We start from the raw sequence: 18,052 nt of genomic DNA on the forward strand, positions 1-18,052 counted from the left end.
GGGTGTCGCGAACGCATTATAGAACTCTTCAGCCATTTTTCAAAACTCAGATGATGCTTCGGGAAATACCTGAAAACACACAAACAAACTGGTCAGTTTAAAGATTTATCAATTAATAGAAACGAACTGGTACTCGAACTGATGAATATTCTGTGCGGACTGAAGGTTGACACACTTTCCGGACTGCAATGATCCGGATCAAATTCAAAACGACCTTTTTCCAATGACCTCACTACACCTCACGACCTTGACCGATTTTGAAATCGAATGGACTGAAACAAATATGAACGTGTGTAACGGTTGAATCGATCTAAGACTCGTGTCAGAAATTTGCGGACTCGTTTCAATATGGTTGAAGTAAAGATGATTGAATGAATGAAATTGATCTGATGAACTAAGAAATATGGGCTCTGAGCTAACACAACTCAATACTTCACTTGTTCATTGGGCCTCTCGAGTGACTTGGGCTTTGAAATCTACCAATTGTGCCGCAACTTGATTGTAAACAAAAAGGCCAACAACACTGTTTGTAATATCAATTAATTGGGCCGTTACTTTTGCCGAGACAATATATTTCAATATACAATTTGATTGGACCGAAGATGTATTGGGCTTCTAGTATGCCTTGCTGACAATATGCTTGTATATGATAGGGCCACCCAAAACACTACCCAACAATAATAAAAGTTCAAATATACTGATTTGCCCTTTAATTACTAAACCAACACATTAGTGGGCCGATGAATATTAGAACCGGCAGATTGAAATACATCAGTTCTCATCAAACATGTGATAGGGCCGCAAACATGTGAATCTGACTTAGCTGACACCTTTCATCAGTTCTTATGTAAGATCAAAAGTGGCCGACAATATTTCAATATCATTTACGATGCTCATCAATATAAAAGACAACAAAAACCGATTCACACGCAAATCATACAACAATGACCGTCATTCACCTCGATAATCACATACTCACATGCAATGATATTACATGACCGACAAACAAAAACAATTTACACATGAATTTGCAATGATATCACATGTAAACTGACACTTTCTTTTTACTTATCACATATTACAATGCACTTTATTGTATGCAATAAATTTAATCAGTCAACACATGAATCTAAATGTTGAAAATGACTGACAAATGTTCACGATACTCAATGATTGAATCGATATACCCACTATCTTAGAAACAATCACATGCACACATAATTATCTTGTAAACAAATTGATTCAATCGATGAACTTCACATGCAATCACATTTAATATCTGACATGTATTAAATGGCCTGACAACAACGCATTTGATTATACTATTCGATGACTGACAAAGATTTTGATGGTCACAAAAGCTAACCAGAATAATGTCTTTATAAGCGGACTTCAATTGTTTCAAAGAGCGGACCCACTCTTGTCACTAAAAGCGGACCTCAGATGTCACTAAGGGCGGACCTAGGACTATGAAACCGTTTGAGCGGATCTATCAAATGATGTTACTAAGAGCGGACCTTGCTGATGACGTCATAATTTTCACGAGTCCGAAAAAGCGAATCCTCAAAAATTCAAGGTTTTAGATCGATTTTAGTTTTGAAATTTTCAAGGATTTGTCAATACAGAATTCCGAGCATGATGTGTACAACTGAACCGATTTTGACCGTAAAAATTTTTGATTTTCGTAAAAGAATGGTGTAGAAGCAGAATTATCGGCTGAATTGAATAGAACTCTTCTTCACTGGCTCTGATACCAATTGTAGGATCGGATTGTGATCTAAACGAGTCGTTTGGAAGAGCTCAAAACCGTTTCAGAGGCGGAAACAAAGAAACGGTCGTGAAAACAGCCTGATTCATTCTTTAAACCTCTTGTATATTGATTTTACAGCGTTTACAGTTACAAGGAACACCGGCAATACCTTGGTATCAAATCTGGAATCGTTACAACTGAAATGACAACTAGCCTATATATATTGTTTCTGGTTCACTCGAAATGACACAAACCCTATAAGCGAACCACCTTCATTACACTAAAGCGAACCTCCAAATTACATAAAAGCGAACCTCTAAGATTTCAAATAAGCAAACCATTCAATTCTTTTGTCTTATATGGACTTCTAATGGAACCTTGTAATTGGACCTCCAAATGGTCCAATAAGAACAAACGTCCACAATTCACTTTTAATTGCTAATATATCTTTGTCGTTTACTGAATTGCAAATGTGAAGACATGTGATGATGCAATATGTGATGTCATCATCATATATGATGACATCATGCTTAATCAATTCCGCAACGCAACCCAGACTCGACATTAGACGAAGACGACAGATGACTGCACCAACATATAAACAAGGTAATTAACCAAAAAACTATCGAGAACCATCCATGACCGGGGGGTATGTAAAAGTTGGAAGTTTAAGGGTTAAGGTGTAAGTTTAGGTGTTAAATGTAGTTTTATATGTGTTTAAGTGTTTTTAGGTGTTTTAATGTGGGTTATGACCATAACTAGCTTTAAAACATTAAAATAATGTTTCTAGTTCATTTTTGGTGTTTTGGTAGTGTCCGGTTATTTGTTCGGTTGTCGGTTCGTTAAGATGCTAAATTGTGAAATTTATAAGGTATGAAGTACCTTTTGTGTTATGGTTTCAATCCCGACACTTTACAAGTTATTCTGGATGTTTTATACTACTTTCTGCATGTTATTTTAACTTGTCAATGCTGAATTTCTATAGAATTTGTTGTTTATGGTTCGTTTTGAACAGTTTTTAGTGCTTGTTTAGGCTTCCGGAAAATGTTAATGTAAACCCTTGTTTTCCCACTTGGGATTTAATATATTTTTGATGTTGTACCTACATCTAAGTCCTAAATGTATCGTTTAGTTGAGTACTGAGGCTGTGCTGACACAGCTTGTCTTACCAGTGAGTTTTCTAATTGTTTCGACGCTACGCTTAAATTGTTTCACAATGCGATAAATGAAATATTTAACATGCATGATTTTAAATGTATGAAATGCAAGCATATAATGTTTACGTTAAAACACATAATTGCAGGCAATAAATAACTATTAAAATAGTACGGAAGTTACTGGTTTCGTGCCGTTTGTCACAGTCTCTACAAAGAAACCAAACAGAACCCACATCAAAACTGCAAATGGTGAAAATGCTTTAGTAAAGGGAGGAGGAACTGTCGAAATATCTCCCAATCCGAGACTATCAAATTGTTTATATGTTCCTTCATTAACACACAAATTGTTATCAATAAGTCATGTTACAAAGGAACTCAACTACACAGTTTTAATGCATCCTAATTTTTGTATCTTACATGACATCAGAACTGGAAAGATAATTGGGCGTGGAACTGAACGACATGGCTTATACTATGTGGATGAGGTGACTAAGTTAGGGACTGCAATGCTTGCTCACGGAAAAATGGACACCATCAGAGTCCTCTTCTCCGTGGTAGCCAATAAGGAGTGGCCTCTCCACCAGTTTGATGTTACAAACGCATTTCTCCATGGAGACCTAACGGAAGATGTCTATATGGACGCACCTTCGGGTTTTTCAGGGAGTTTTAAAGAAAGGGAAGTATGTCGGTTGAAAAAGTCTTTATACGGGTTAAAACAATCTCCTCGGGCAAGGCTTAGAAAGTTCACTTTGGCCATGAAAGAATACAGGTATCACCAAAGTAATGCTGACCAAACTCTGTTCCTCAAGAGAAGAAACAGCCTTGTAACTTGCTTGATCATATATGTAGACGACATGATTATTACCAGAAATGATGTAGAAGAAATAGCACGGCTGAGAAAGAATCTGTTCTCAAAGTTTGAAATGAAAGACCTAGGGAATCCCAAGTATTTCCTTGGGATAGAAGTTCTGAGGTCTAAACAAGGGATCTTCATCTGCCAAAAGAAGAATGTCCTTGATTTCCTGGCCGAAATCGGGTTGATTGATTGTAAACCAGCAAATACTCCAATGGCAGTGAACCACAACCTTCACATGGAACTAAATGGAGAGCTTGCAGACAAAGAAAGGTATCAACGGCTCGTGGGCATGTTAATTTATCTCTCTCACACTCGCCCTGATATAGCTTATGTTGTTGTAGTGGTAAGTCAGTTCATTCACCAACCACAAGTTGCCTACATGGAAGCTGCTTAGAGAATTCTAAGGTATCTCAAGGGGACCGCAGGCCATGGAGTGTTGTTCAAAACAAATGGACATTAAAATGTTGAGCTTTACACTGATACAGACGGGGCAGGGAGATAAGGGAAACCGAAGGTCAACATCAGGGTACTTCTTCTTGGTCGGTGGAAACCTTGTTACCTGGATAAGTAAGAAACAGAAGGTGGTCACTATGTCGAGTGCAGAAGCGGAATTTAGAGGTATAGCTCGAGGGTTAAGCGAAGTTCTTTGGATCAGTAAGCTACTAGAAGACATTGGTTTTTCCCAAAGGGCACCCAATAAAGTTATGTGTGACAATACGACTGCAATACAGATCTCAGGAAACCTAGTTCAACATGATCGAACAAAACACGTGGAGGTAGATCGACATTTTATCAAGGAGAAACTGGAGGAAAGAATCATAGAGCTCCCATATGTATCATCAAAAGATCAACTCGCAGATATCCTTACAAAAACCGTCAACGGAAACGCTTTTAGTAGCTGCTTGAGCAAGTTAAGCATTGGTGACCCCACTACTCAACTTGAGGGGAGTGTCGGAAGGAAGACAATACGTTATAGTATAGGGGCTAGATGTGTAATATGATGTTCTATATAAACACCCTCCTTGTGTAAACCCTAATTACATATTTTCACAATCTAATACAAGTCCCTTTTGTTCTCTATACCAATTGACAATAGTAACATGTATCTTCTAATGGAAATGTCCAATAACATAATGTGTTGGAATACTAACTATAGTATAGGCCATAAATACATAATAGAAAGACTAGTGCTTTCTAACATTAATATTTCAACTCAAATAATTAAAGATCTAATCAAAGACTCATTATAATTGAAATCTACATGTGAGCAATATAAGCCGGTATCTGACACCATACGAATAATGGGCAGAGTAGACGCTCCATGGATTGAGCTACAAACTTCTCTCCAATCAATTCAGTGGCTGGGGACTTTAATCCACAATCGGCTCTAATCCAATACCCATTTCTTTCCATGTATCAGCTTCTTCATCAAAGTTAATGTCAGGTTGTGAATCACTTTAATCCAATTTATCATCTTCAACACCAACATCCACACCTTTATCATTCTTATTGCCAAGCTCCGGAATTGTCTATGCTTTTTGCCAACATTTAGACATCAAGAATTACATTAAAGTTTTTTTATGATGTGCAATAAGCATATGCAAGATAACTGGCAACTGATGTGCGTTACGTGTAATATAATTTAGGTATATATTTTAAGCCCTTTTTACACTTTTTAGCCAAGTTTTAAATTTATAAAACACGATATTTACTAACACTAAACACACATATGGGCAAGTGCACCCATCGTGGACGTAGTATAGTGTTGGTAAGATACCGAGGTCGTCCAAGGACACAAGAGCTTTTAGTACCGGTTTATCCTCAACGTCTAATCAAATCAAAATGTTAGAAAAAGGTTTTAAACTAAGAAAATAAAACTAACTAAAATGCTGAAAAATAAAATAAAAGTAAAAACAGATAGACAAGATGAATCACTTGGATCCGACTCGTGTGTAGTGTAACCTTTGATTATTTTCGCACTTTTGCACTTATTTAAGAGATTATCTTAGTTATTGTAGTAGGCCCCTCTTTTGAAGGCGACGTTACCCTCAACCCAGTAGTTTGAGTCAGCAAGGATACAATCCTAAAGGGTCGGATTATTGAAAGATAATTAATTAAGTTATTAATGCATAATGTGGTAGGCCCCTCTTTTGAAGATGACGTTACCCTCAGCTAAGTAGTCTGAGTCGGCAGAGATACAGTCCTAAGTAGCTGGGTTAAAGTTTTAATAGTAGTTTAACTTATGAGGGGATCAAAGAGTTTGGACCCCCGCCATCCAATACCTTTTGGGCATTGAAGAAGGTCCTACTAAATTTGACACAGGTCCTTTGCAGGATCTATACACTGAACAATGGCAAGACTCTTACCAAACCGTTCCCTTAACCCCCGACCAGGTAGCCAACATACCTCCATATAGACCGTGGAGATATGAATGGTGAAAATCTTTTATTTTATATAGACAGTAAAATAATGCCAAGACACCACGGACAAACGATAAGGAAGAATCACCTTCAACATAAGAAACTAGTAATTAAAGTCATCAATACAAAACCAATTAAAAAGTGCAAAAGATTAAAAATAAAAAGTATTACACTAAAAACTTGTCTTCACCAAGTGATGTAAGAGACTTAGGCAAACATGGCCTTTGATTGTCAAGAACTCTTACGATCAATCTTGGATCCCGAGACGACTCACACACTCTTTGATGGACAATGGATGATGGTGGTGGATGATGGTGTTATGATGGTGGTGGGTGGTGGGTGAAGTGTGAGAGAGGTGGTGTGCCAAGGGATGAGTTGCAAGAGCTCCAAACACTCCTATTTATAGGCTGAACAGAAGCTCGGGCACGGCCCCGTGTCCATCTGACTCTCTCTCTTCATTAATTGTAATTCGCAATTACAATAAATGCGCCTGCAGGAAGTTGACCACGCCCCCGTGTCCGCTGGGCACGGCCCCGTGGTGGGCAACAGAAGCTTCTATGAGTTTGTCTTTTCTGCTGGCACTTGGGCACGGCCCCGTGCTCACTAAGCACGGGGCGTGTTCAGTCTTCTGTCTTCTTTGTTTTGCTTGGGAAGATGCTGTCGGGGGTTCGGGCATATCACTTTTGTTCCTTTTCTTGTATTTATGTTAGATTTTGCTGTCTTTTTGCTTCTTTTGTTACTTTGAGCTCATTTAATCCTGAAAATACAAAAGGAAGACAAAAGCACACTTTTTCCAACATTAGTACTAAAAAAGGGTTAGTTTTAAGCCACAATTGATGTAATTTATATGTTGCATTTTGTGCACATCAAATACCCCCACACTTGAATCTTTGCTTGTCCTCAAGCAAAACTCTTTATAATGTGGCTTTATTCACTCCCAAATGGAATGGGTAGAAGAGAAGGTTTTTGGGCTTGTCATAGAGTGTCAGGATTTCCAAGATCATTTAGGTTTTATTTTTATTTATTTACAATCCTATTCATCATGATTTATTAAAAACATTTCATAAGATAAATTGTTTATTAGGGCATAACATACCTCTTTAAAATTTCATTTATATACAAGTTCACATACCTCATGGGGAATCACTCAACACTCGGCCGAAGGTGTATTTTTAGTGAATCACTCGAGAGCGGCATGGAACTTACTTCTACCATAAGCAATCCTCCTCCTTTTTAACTATATACCTTTGTAAATATCAAGAGGACTTTTTAGGCTTGGGCTAAAGGTGGGTGGTTGGGTTAGTGGTTTGTAAAAGGGCGAAAAGCGTAACAAACGTCGGTTTTTGAAAGACTTTTTATTTTTCACATTTTTATTTTATTTTGATGAACCAATTGTTTCAAACAAAGTTATTTTTTGATGAACTTGTTTGTTTGTTTGGTTTCATCAAATATATATATATATATATATATATATATATATATTGGAAGAGTCATTAGAAAACCGAACGTTGTTACTAAAAGAAAGGTTTAAAAATAAAAAGGTTTAGGTGGGTAAAAAGGGTGATTGTTTTGGGTTAAGAAATGAAAAGGTTTAGGCTCAAAGGGGTTAACTAGGGGGATTTTGGGTAGGTGGTAAAAAAAATGAAAAATAATGGTGTAGAAAGAAACTGGGTTAGTCCTAATGACTCCATCATTTACTTACTCGGGTTTAAGTTGGTAAGGATCGGGAATGCATTGTTGTGGCAAGTTCTAGAGTCGTACGAACCAAGCGGCTATTCACACAAGAAACAAAAAATGAGCATTTAGTGTAAAGATATGTATTTGTATGCTCGATAAAGGCTCAAAACTCACTTTTGTGGGAAAGGGTTTTTTTATGTGATCAAGTATATATAATCAAATTTTAACTAAGTTTGTCATGCCTTTTCATAATTTTCTTATGTTGGTTCTTTTTATCACGACGCTATCGGTTGTAAATTTAAAAAATATAACCTTGTTAGAACTTGAATTTCCAACTTAAACTTAGACAAGTAAAAAAAATGAAAATTTTTGAAAAAAATTTGTAGTGATTAGCAGTTCCAATAGAGTTTTGTGTAAGGCTTGTTATTAGGACTTGCAAGATTCAAGGTTTTAGCATCCCCCCACACTTAAATTACACATTGTCCTCAATGTGTCCCAAAAATAAGTCTTTAGGTTGATTGAATGTGTAAAATGGTGTTAAAAGCAAAATTTTTGGTTACTGGCATTCTGGACACGGCCCCGTGTCGGTTGGACACGACCCCGTGTTCAACTGCTAGTAACGAAAACTTACAGAAGATGGACATGTGGGCGTGTTGGCTGGGCACGACCCCGTGTCTGGCAAAAAAATCTGCAGAAATTAAACAAACATCAGGTCTGGGAGGTGGGCACGGGGGCGTGTCGGCCGGACACAACCCCGTGTGGACAGTCTGGAAGGCTGAAAAACAAGTTTCTTTCTCCGGTTTTCCTGTCCTGGCTTTAGTAGTACTAATGTTTAGCACTCTAAGCCTCGTTTGTACCTGTTATATCAGTAAATACCACACCAAACAATACCAAACGTCCTAAATTACCAAGTTAAACATCCAAACCATCAAGTTAACAACAAAAGCAGAAAATAAAAATAAGTTAGGAAAAGTAAATTGTTCAACACTTCGGCACTCAGGCCGGAAACTGTTCGATAGAAAGGGAATTTAACCTATAGGATCACCAACCAGCCGCTCCTACTCCTGCTCCACCCGCCTAGACCATGTCTTCATCACTGTCATCACCTCCTTCCCCATGCCCCGCCATATACTCCCGGATGCTTCCAATGTCATCTTGGATATCGGTGATGTTCCTTTCAATGGCTCCGATCCGGTGGTATGTGTTGTTGGCGAGGTTGTAGGTGTTCCTGGTGCACATAAGGTTTTCCAGCAAAAGATCATGTAAACTCTGAAAGTTAGGAAAACCACCTCCTTGTGAGGAGGACTGGCCCGGTTCACCGTGGGGTTGGTACTGGTATTGGGGAGGGGGAGCGTGAAGGACTAGCGCCTCTTGCGGGTTCCATGCATGACCTTGCATTCTCTGAAAGCTTACTGACCCGTCTTCCGCCTCATAGATTAGGTTCATGGAGCGACAAATGTGTATATCAACCCGTCCTGACCATGGGCTCCTTTCAAAAGACCTAGGTATGCGCGTGAAGTGCTTGAAGAGGCGGTACACCCATCCCCCGTAGAAAATAGGGGTTGGTGCATGAGCAAGCCGGTTCAGATGCATGTTCCGGAGTAGGAGGAATGGAACATCGAGGGGTCTTCGGGTGTGAATGCAGTGGAGGACTACCAAATCTCTCAACCCGACAACGCCGCTGCTGTCATGCCTCTGACTAAAAGAGTAAGCAAGGAGCTTATGAATGTAGCGGTAGAGCAGATCCCTTAGCTTAGTTCTCTTAGTACTGCTCGGATTGTAGAACCCATCACCAATCTGAGCCCATGTGGCTTGGCGTTCATTTTCATCCAACTCTCGCATTCCCCCGGTGTTTTCTTCACTTCCCGAATCCTCCTCCATATACATCCTTACTATTGCCCCGAATTGCGCCATACAGATCGAGTACCTAGTTCCACCACACTGAAATGCAACACCCTCATTGTCGAAAGGGTCGCACCTTGAGTTAAAAATGAAGGTGCTGTAGAACTCCATGGTGCACTCGTGTATCGATCGTAGTCGAGTGGTTAGGGCAACCCTTAGTGGGCCAGTAACGAGGTTGTTGAAGAACCGGTCAAGTTGGTTCACCATGGCTGAGAGGTCCGTGCATACTTGCCTTGGGTATTCTTGAGGTCTTGTTTGAAGCGTGTCATATCTGGCTCTAGCATCGAGCTCATTTGCATTGAATCTTGTGAACTTCTTCGACATCTGAAAGAATACACCAAAAGTTAGCACGAAACAGTGAGATTTTCGGAAGAAACGGCAAACAGTGAGCTGGACACGGCCCCGTGCTCAGTGGGCACGACCCCGTGTCCAGGCGTCTGTTACTCAAAAATTGCATTTTTCGACCCGGTCCCGAAAATTTGAAAATTTTTGGCCAAGTAGGTGCGGTTTCCCCCGAAAATGAAACCCCAAGTGCCGTTTTTCCCAAAACAAACCGTTTACCCTTTCAATTTCATCTTTTTCGGTTCAAAAACAAGGGTTTGGGGTTTTCATGAGAAATCGGCCAAATCTATCAACAATACAAGTGTATTTACTTCCCATTACACTAATCTAAACTAATGCTAACAGATTATTGCAAAAATTTGAGGTTTGATCCGGATGAACTTTAAGAACCCTAGATTTTTCCCCAAATTTTTGATGTTTTAACTACATGCAAGTAACTATTCTAACTGCTAATGATGATAGAATCATACCTTGATGTTGTTAGAATGAGAGGAGACGTCGGAAATCTGCGGAAAATCGCCTGGACCAGAGCGTTTTTCGGGGAAACGGGGCGTGTGGAATGGTGTAACTGATAAGCAAAAGAGGGTTTTATCCCGACAGTTGCGCGGACACGGCCCCGTGCCGAGCAAAGTTTTTTTTTTTTATTTTTTTAGTGCTCGTGTGAGTGCCCTGTTTTCCCAAAAACTTAGTTAAAAGACTTACTGAATTCGATGTTTACCCACTTGTTCGTAACATACCAGGTATGATGTGGATGCCTCTATTCGTCGACCGTTTGAAGCGAGATCTCTTCCTCTTCATCCTCAATGGATCCTCGATAGAGTTTCAGCCTTTGGCCATTGACTTTGAATGGAATTCCACTCAGAGATTTAATTTCTACTGCACCGTGAGGAAAAATATGGGTGATGGAAAAAGGTCCTGACCACCTAGATTTTAGTTTACCCGGAAATAATCGAAGTCGTGAATTAAACAATAGAACCAGATCTCCTACTCGAAATTCATTAGGTTTAATGTATCTGTCATGTAAATTTTTCATTCTTTCCTTATAAATTTTTGAGTTAGAGTATGCATAATTCCTTAATTCATCTAATTCATTTATTTGACAAAATCGATTTTTGCTTGCAACTTCTAAATCCAAGTTTACATTTTTTATTGCCCAGTAGGCCTTGTGCGCTATTTCTACAGGCAAATCACAACTTTTTCCATAGACGAGCTTATATGGGGTTGTGCCTATAGTGGTTTTATAGGCAGTTCGAAAAGCCCATAAAGCATCATCTAGTTTATCGGCCCATTCCTTTTTATTTAAACCTACGGTTTTTTCAAGTATTCGTTTTAAACCTCTATCAGTCACTTCGGCTTGTCCGTTTGTTTGAGGGTGATATGCTGTTGAGACCCGGTGATAGACCCCATATCTTGTTAAGATTTTTTCGAGTTGATGGTTACAAAAATGGGTACCTCTATCACTTATTAATGCTTTAGGTGTTCCAAAACGAGAGAATAATTTTTTTAGAAATCTTACCACTACTCTTCCATCATTTGTTGGAAGTGTCTCGGCCTCGGCCCATTTAGACAAGTAATCGACTGCCACAAGTATATATTTGTTTCCTTTTGACGGTGGGAAAGGTCCCATGAAATCGAGTCCCCACACATCAAAAATTTCACAAACGAGAATGCCATTTTGTGGCATTTCGTTTTTGGAAGAAATATTACCTGATCTTTGGCAAGCATCACATGTCTTGACAAGACTTTGCGCATCTTTATAAATGGTTGGCCAATAAAATCCTGAATCAAATACCTTTCGTGCGGTACTAGCGGCACCATGATGTCCTCCATATGGACCTTCATGACAATGGCGGAGAATTCTTCATGCTTCGCTGCCATGTATGCACCTTCGGATGAGTTTGTCGGCACATATTTTGAAAAGATAAGGGTCTTCCCAAAATTAATGTTTTACATCAGCAAAGAATTTCTTTATTTGGTGATGTGGCCATCCTTTGGTGACTATACTGCTAGCGAAGTAGTTAGCGTAGTCGGCATACCATGGTTCTTGTCTACATTCCGCCATTTCCAGGGACTCTGTTGGAAATTTCTCGTTGATTTGCTCGTCCCTGGTTGCCTCCAAAGCTGGGTCTTCTAGGCGCGAAAGATGATCTACTGCTGTGTTTTCTGCCCCTCTTTTGTCTTTGATTTCAATATCAAATTCTTGGAGGAGTAGAATCCATCTGATCAAACGGGGTTTTGCATCTTGTTTCTTGAAGAGGTATCGGATAGCTGCATGATCTGTATAGACTACAGTTTTAGAAAGAACAAGGTAAGAACGAAATTTATCAAAAGCAAATACCACAACTAGTAATTCTTTTTCAGTGGTTATCTAATTTTCTTGTGCATCATTAAGTGTTTTACTAGCATAATAAATCGGGTGGAAATTCTTTTCTTTTCTTTGTCCCAAGACTGCTCCAACGGCAAAGTCACTTGCATCACACATGATTTCGAAAGGTAATTTCCAATCGGGCGCTATCATGATAGGTGCATTAACTAGCATTTCCTTGAGGGTTAGAAATGCTTGATTGCAATCCTTGTCGAAGATGAAAGACACATCTTTTTCAAGTAATTTTGTTAAAGGTCTTGAAATTTTCGAAAAGTCTTTGATAAACCGTCTATAAAATCCAGCATGTCCTAAGAAACTTCTGATTTCTCTAATGGTGGAGGGTGGAGGTAATCGAGAAATTGTGTCTATTTTTGCTCGATCAACTTCCATTCCTTCACTCGAGATCTTGTGACCGAGTACTATTCCCTCTGTTACCATGAAATGGCATTTTTCCCAGTTAAGGGCGAGGTTAGTTTCCTCACATCGGGATAGCATTCGTTCTAGGTTATCGAGGCATTGGTCGTATGAATATCCAAAGATAGAAAAGTCGTCCATGAAGACTTCCATTGTCTTTTCTATCATATCATGGAAAATGGCCACCATGCAACGTTGGAATGTTGGAATGTTGCAGGGGCATTACATAGACCGAATGGCATGCGTCGATAAGCAAAAGTTCAGTAGGGGCATGTGAAAGTTGTCTTTTCTTGGTCTTCAGGTGCTATTGGAATTTGAAAGTAACCTGAAAAACCATCCAAGAAACAGTAAAATTTATGACCGGATGGTCGTTCTAACATTTGATCAATGAAGGGCAAAGGAAAGTGGTCTTTCCTTGTTGCTTCATTTAATTGTCTATAGTCTATGCATACTCTCCATCCTGTGACGGTTCTTGTTGGTATTAATTCATTCTTTTCGTTAGTTATTACCGTCATACCTCCTTTCTTTGGGACTACTTAGACGGGACTCACCCATGGACTATCGGAGATAGGATAAATAAGTCCGACGTCAAGTAGTTTAATGACCTCATTTTTAACCACTTCTTGGACATTTGGATTTACTCTCCTTTGTGGTTGTATTACCGGTTTGTAGTCATCGTTCATCAGAATTTTGTGCGTGCACATGGAAGGGCTTATTCCTTTTATATCTACAAGCTTCCAAGCGATCGCATTTTTATGTTTTTTCAAAAGTCTAATTAATTTTTCTTTTTCTACACTATTTAATTTATACGAAATAATTACAGGTGAATTACCATCTTTGTCTAGAAAAGCATATTCCAAACCTTTTGGAAGTTCTTTGAGCTCAAGGGGCGGGTCTTTAGGAGACTCCTTATTTTGGGGCTCATCTAGATCAAGAACTTTAAAGGTTTGTTCTATGGCGACCTCTTCTTCAACAAAGTGGTCAATCTTTTCACTTATATCGGGTGGCTCATCTTCATCTTCAATTAGGGGGTCATTGTTGCCAAAAGGATATTTCATTGAACGCTCAAGATCTATGCTTCTTTTGAATGCCCCTAATTGAAGAGGTAGATTATTAAATTTCCGGTTTTTCAAAGCTTCGTGAGTTTTTACAAAAGGTCTTCCCAACACTAGAGGAGCGTCATCGAGGATAACAAAGTCGGTTGAAATAACCATTTGATTTGTTTGAACCAAGACGTCCTCAACTACACCGATTGATTTTATTACTCTCCGATTGGATAGAAAAATGGGTATTTGAAGTGGAGCAAAATCACTAATACTTAATTTTTCGAAAATGTAATTAGGCATTATGTTAACACAAAGATCCTTATCAATGGTGACGTTACTAATAAATGAATTTTGATAAAAACATGGAACCGGTGTAATGTTAATTTCAAAAGGGTCTTCTTTTATTAGCGAAATTTGATCATTAGTTAACTTAACACTTACCATTTCTTCAATTTTAGTGTTAGTGTTTAACTCTTTTAAAAACTTAGCATGAGTCGGTACTAAACAATGATTTTCGAAAGAAGGTGACAAGAGATTAATTTCTTCAAAATTAGAATCTTCTTGAATTTCAACGTTATCGGCCTCACCTTTTTTGTTGTTTAGCTCATGTGTCGGTTTTTCACTTATTTGTTCTTCAATTAACTCTTCAACTATCGTTTTTTATTTAATTCTTCTCTTGCGCGGGACTCCTCTTCCCTTGCGCGAGATTCTTTTATGCATCGTTCGATAGTTTTAATGTGTTCTAATATCCTATCGGTCACTTCGGTGAAGAGAAAGGATCGGGATCCTCAAGGCTTGAATCCGGTTGTTCGATCCTTGGTTCCTCATAGTACTCATATGAAGTAGATGGTTCATACCATTGTTCTTCATTGTAAGTATATGATGGATAAGGGTCGCAATTTTGTTTTCATAGTACTCATATGAGGTGGGTTGTTCACTCCATGGTTCCTCATAATAAGTATATGAAGGTGGTGGTTCATATCTTGATTCCTCAAGGTATGAGTATGAAGGTTCATACCTTGGTTCATCAAAATATGAGTATGAGGGAGAAGGTTCATACCTTTGGTCTTCATAGGATGTGTATGAAGTCGATTGCTCATACCTGGGCTCCTCATAATAGTTGTATGAAGTGAATGGTTGAAATAAGTTACAATATTGTACCGGGTGCGAGTTACCACAATTAGTGCAATAGTCTCTTATGTAATCATCCTCCTCATAGGTGTAGTTGTAGCCTCATGAGTATTGATCCATAGGGATCACTCAACGGACCACAACTGAGTCTCGGGACCAGAAAACAGGACTAAAGACGAAAACAGAGGCTGGACACGGCCCCGTGATCGGTGAACATGGCCCCGTGTTCAGGGTCTGTATCTGGGCGTTTTAATGAAAAATATGCAGCACGGCCCCGTGTTCAGTGAACACGGCCCCGTGTTCAGGCTACTGTAAATGCAAACTAAACTAAGATGCAGAAAAATATGCGCGCCTTTTTAAAAAGTTTTGAAAAACAGATTAGGCCATCGATTTTAAACTTTCTTCAAATCCTTGTGTCCCCGAAAACGGTGCCAAAAACTTGATGTGCGTTAGGTGCAATATAATTTAGGTATATATTTTAAGCCCTTTTTACACTTTTTAGCCAAGTTTTAAATTTATAAAACACGATATTTACTAACACTAAACACACATATGGGCAAGTGCACCCATCGTGGACGTAGTATAGTGTTGGTAAGATACCGAGGTCGTCCAAGGACACAAGAGCTTTTAGTACCGGTTTATCCTCAACGTCTAATCAAATCAAAATGTTAGAAAAAGGTTTTAAACTAAGAAAATAAAACTAACTAAAATGCTGAAAAATAAAATAAAAGTAAAAACAGATAGACAAGATGAATCACTTGGATCCGACTCGTGTGTAGTGTAACCTTTGATTATTTTCGCACTTTTGCACTTGTTTAAGAGATTATCTTAGTTATTGTAGTAGGCCCCTCTTTTGAAGGCGACGTTACCCTCAACCCAGTAGTTTGAGTCAGCAAGGATACAATCCTAATGGGTCGGATTATTGAAAGATAATTAATTAAGTTATTAATGCATAATGTGGTAGGCCCCTCTTTTGAAGGCGACATTACCCTCAGCTAAGTAGTCTGAGTCGGCAGAGATACAGTCCTAAGTAGCTGGGTTAAAGTTTTAATAGTAGTTTAACTTATGAGGGGATCAAAGAGTTTGGACCCCCGCCATCCAATACCTTTTGGGCATTGAAGAAGGTCCTACTAAATTTGACACAGGTCCTTTGCAGGATCTATACACTGAACAATGGCAAGACTCTTACCAAACCGTTCCCTTAACCCCCGACCAGGTAGCCAACATACCTCCATATAGACCGTGGAGATATGAATGGTGAAAATCTTTTATTTTATATAGACAGTAAAATAATGCCAAGACACCACGGACAAACGATAAGGAAGAATCACCTTCAACATAAGAAACTAGTAATTAAAGTCATTAATACAAAACCAATTAAAAAGTGCAAAAGATTAAAAATAAAAAGTATTACACTAAACACTTGTCTTCACCAAGTGATGTAAGAGACTTAGGCAAACATGGCGTTTGATTGTCAAGAACTCTTACGATCAATCTTGGATCCCGAGACGACTCACACACTCTATGATGGACAATGGATGATGGTGGTGGATGATGGTGTTATGATGGTGGTGGGTGGTGGGTGAAGTGTGAGAGAGGTGGTGTGCCAAGGGATGAGTTGCAAGAGCTCCAAACACTCCTATTTATAAGCTGAACAGAAGCTCGGGCACGGCCCCGTGTCCATCTGACTCTCTCTCTCTTCATTAATTGTAATTCGCAATTACAATAAATGCGCCTGCAGGAAGTTGACCACGCCCCCGTGTCCGCTGGGCACGGCCCCGTGGTGGGCAACAGAAGCTTCTATGAGTTTGTCTTTTCTGTTGGCACTTGGGCACGGCCCCGTGTTCACTGAGCACGGGGTGTGTTCAGTCTTCTGTCTTCTTTGTTTTGCTTGGGAAGATGCTGTCGGGGGGTCGGGCATATCACTTTTGTTCCTTTTCTTGTATTTATGTTAGATTTTGCTGTCTTTTTGCTTCTTTTGTTATTTTGAGCTCATTTAATCCTGAAAATACAAAAGGAAGACAAAAGCACACTTTTTTCAACATTAGTACTAAAAAAGGGTTAGTTTTAAGCCACAATTGATGTAATTTATATGTTGCATTTTGTGCACATCAGCAACAAATGAAGATATTAGGAGCTACGTATCCAAAAAACGGCATAAGATAGTTCACCAAAATGTCACACAATCACAACACAATGTTTCCTTTATTATTAAGAATAAAACTTTTGTTAACAAAAAGCATTTGAATATAGTTTAGATGACCTTAGACTCGATTGACCCAATCAATCCTTTTGACTTGTTTCTTTATAAGTAAGTTTTTGCTATTTTAATAGCTGGTCTAAACCCAATTTTTAATATAAATGGTATACTTTAACTGGGAGTCCGACACTTGGATGAAGTTAACTGTTGGTGCATATTTCATACGTCTGCCACTGTGCGAATAGCTAGATAGAGCGTGTGTTGAATATTGTATAGAAGAGTGAGAAGTTGGACACGGTTTTGTTAATGTCAAGGTCCATCCGGACGGATTACCATCCGGACGGATTACCATTCGGACGGATTACCATCCGGACGGATGACCATCCGGACGGATGGACATAGTGTAGGTGGTTATCTATAAACAGGGACTTGGGGTTCCCATTTGGACAAGCTTTTGGTCCCTGAGGGGAAATGTTGTCCAACTGGTCTCGTGGTGCTGTAACTGTCCAGAATTCAATAGAGAGCAGATTATAAGTGACTGCTCAGTGTCGTATCTATCTTCTACTCCTTTCTTAGTCGTAATAAACGAACCGAACAGGTCGTATCGGGACCGAGGCTCTGTCAAACTCGTCGGTTCCTAGATTAGCAGTGGTTTGAGAGCTACGGTACTGATTTAATCGATCTAACAGTCGGTTAAATCACCCAAAGCTCATCAATTTTGGGTTAAACGGGAGTTTTGACGTTAAAACAGATAAAATCATCAAAATAAAGGTCAATTCACGAATGGATTTT

The sequence above is a fragment of the Helianthus annuus genome, chromosome 11, assembly GCF_002127325.2.
Source record: "Helianthus annuus cultivar XRQ/B chromosome 11, HanXRQr2.0-SUNRISE, whole genome shotgun sequence".
Taxonomy (NCBI): domain Eukaryota; kingdom Viridiplantae; phylum Streptophyta; class Magnoliopsida; order Asterales; family Asteraceae; genus Helianthus; species Helianthus annuus.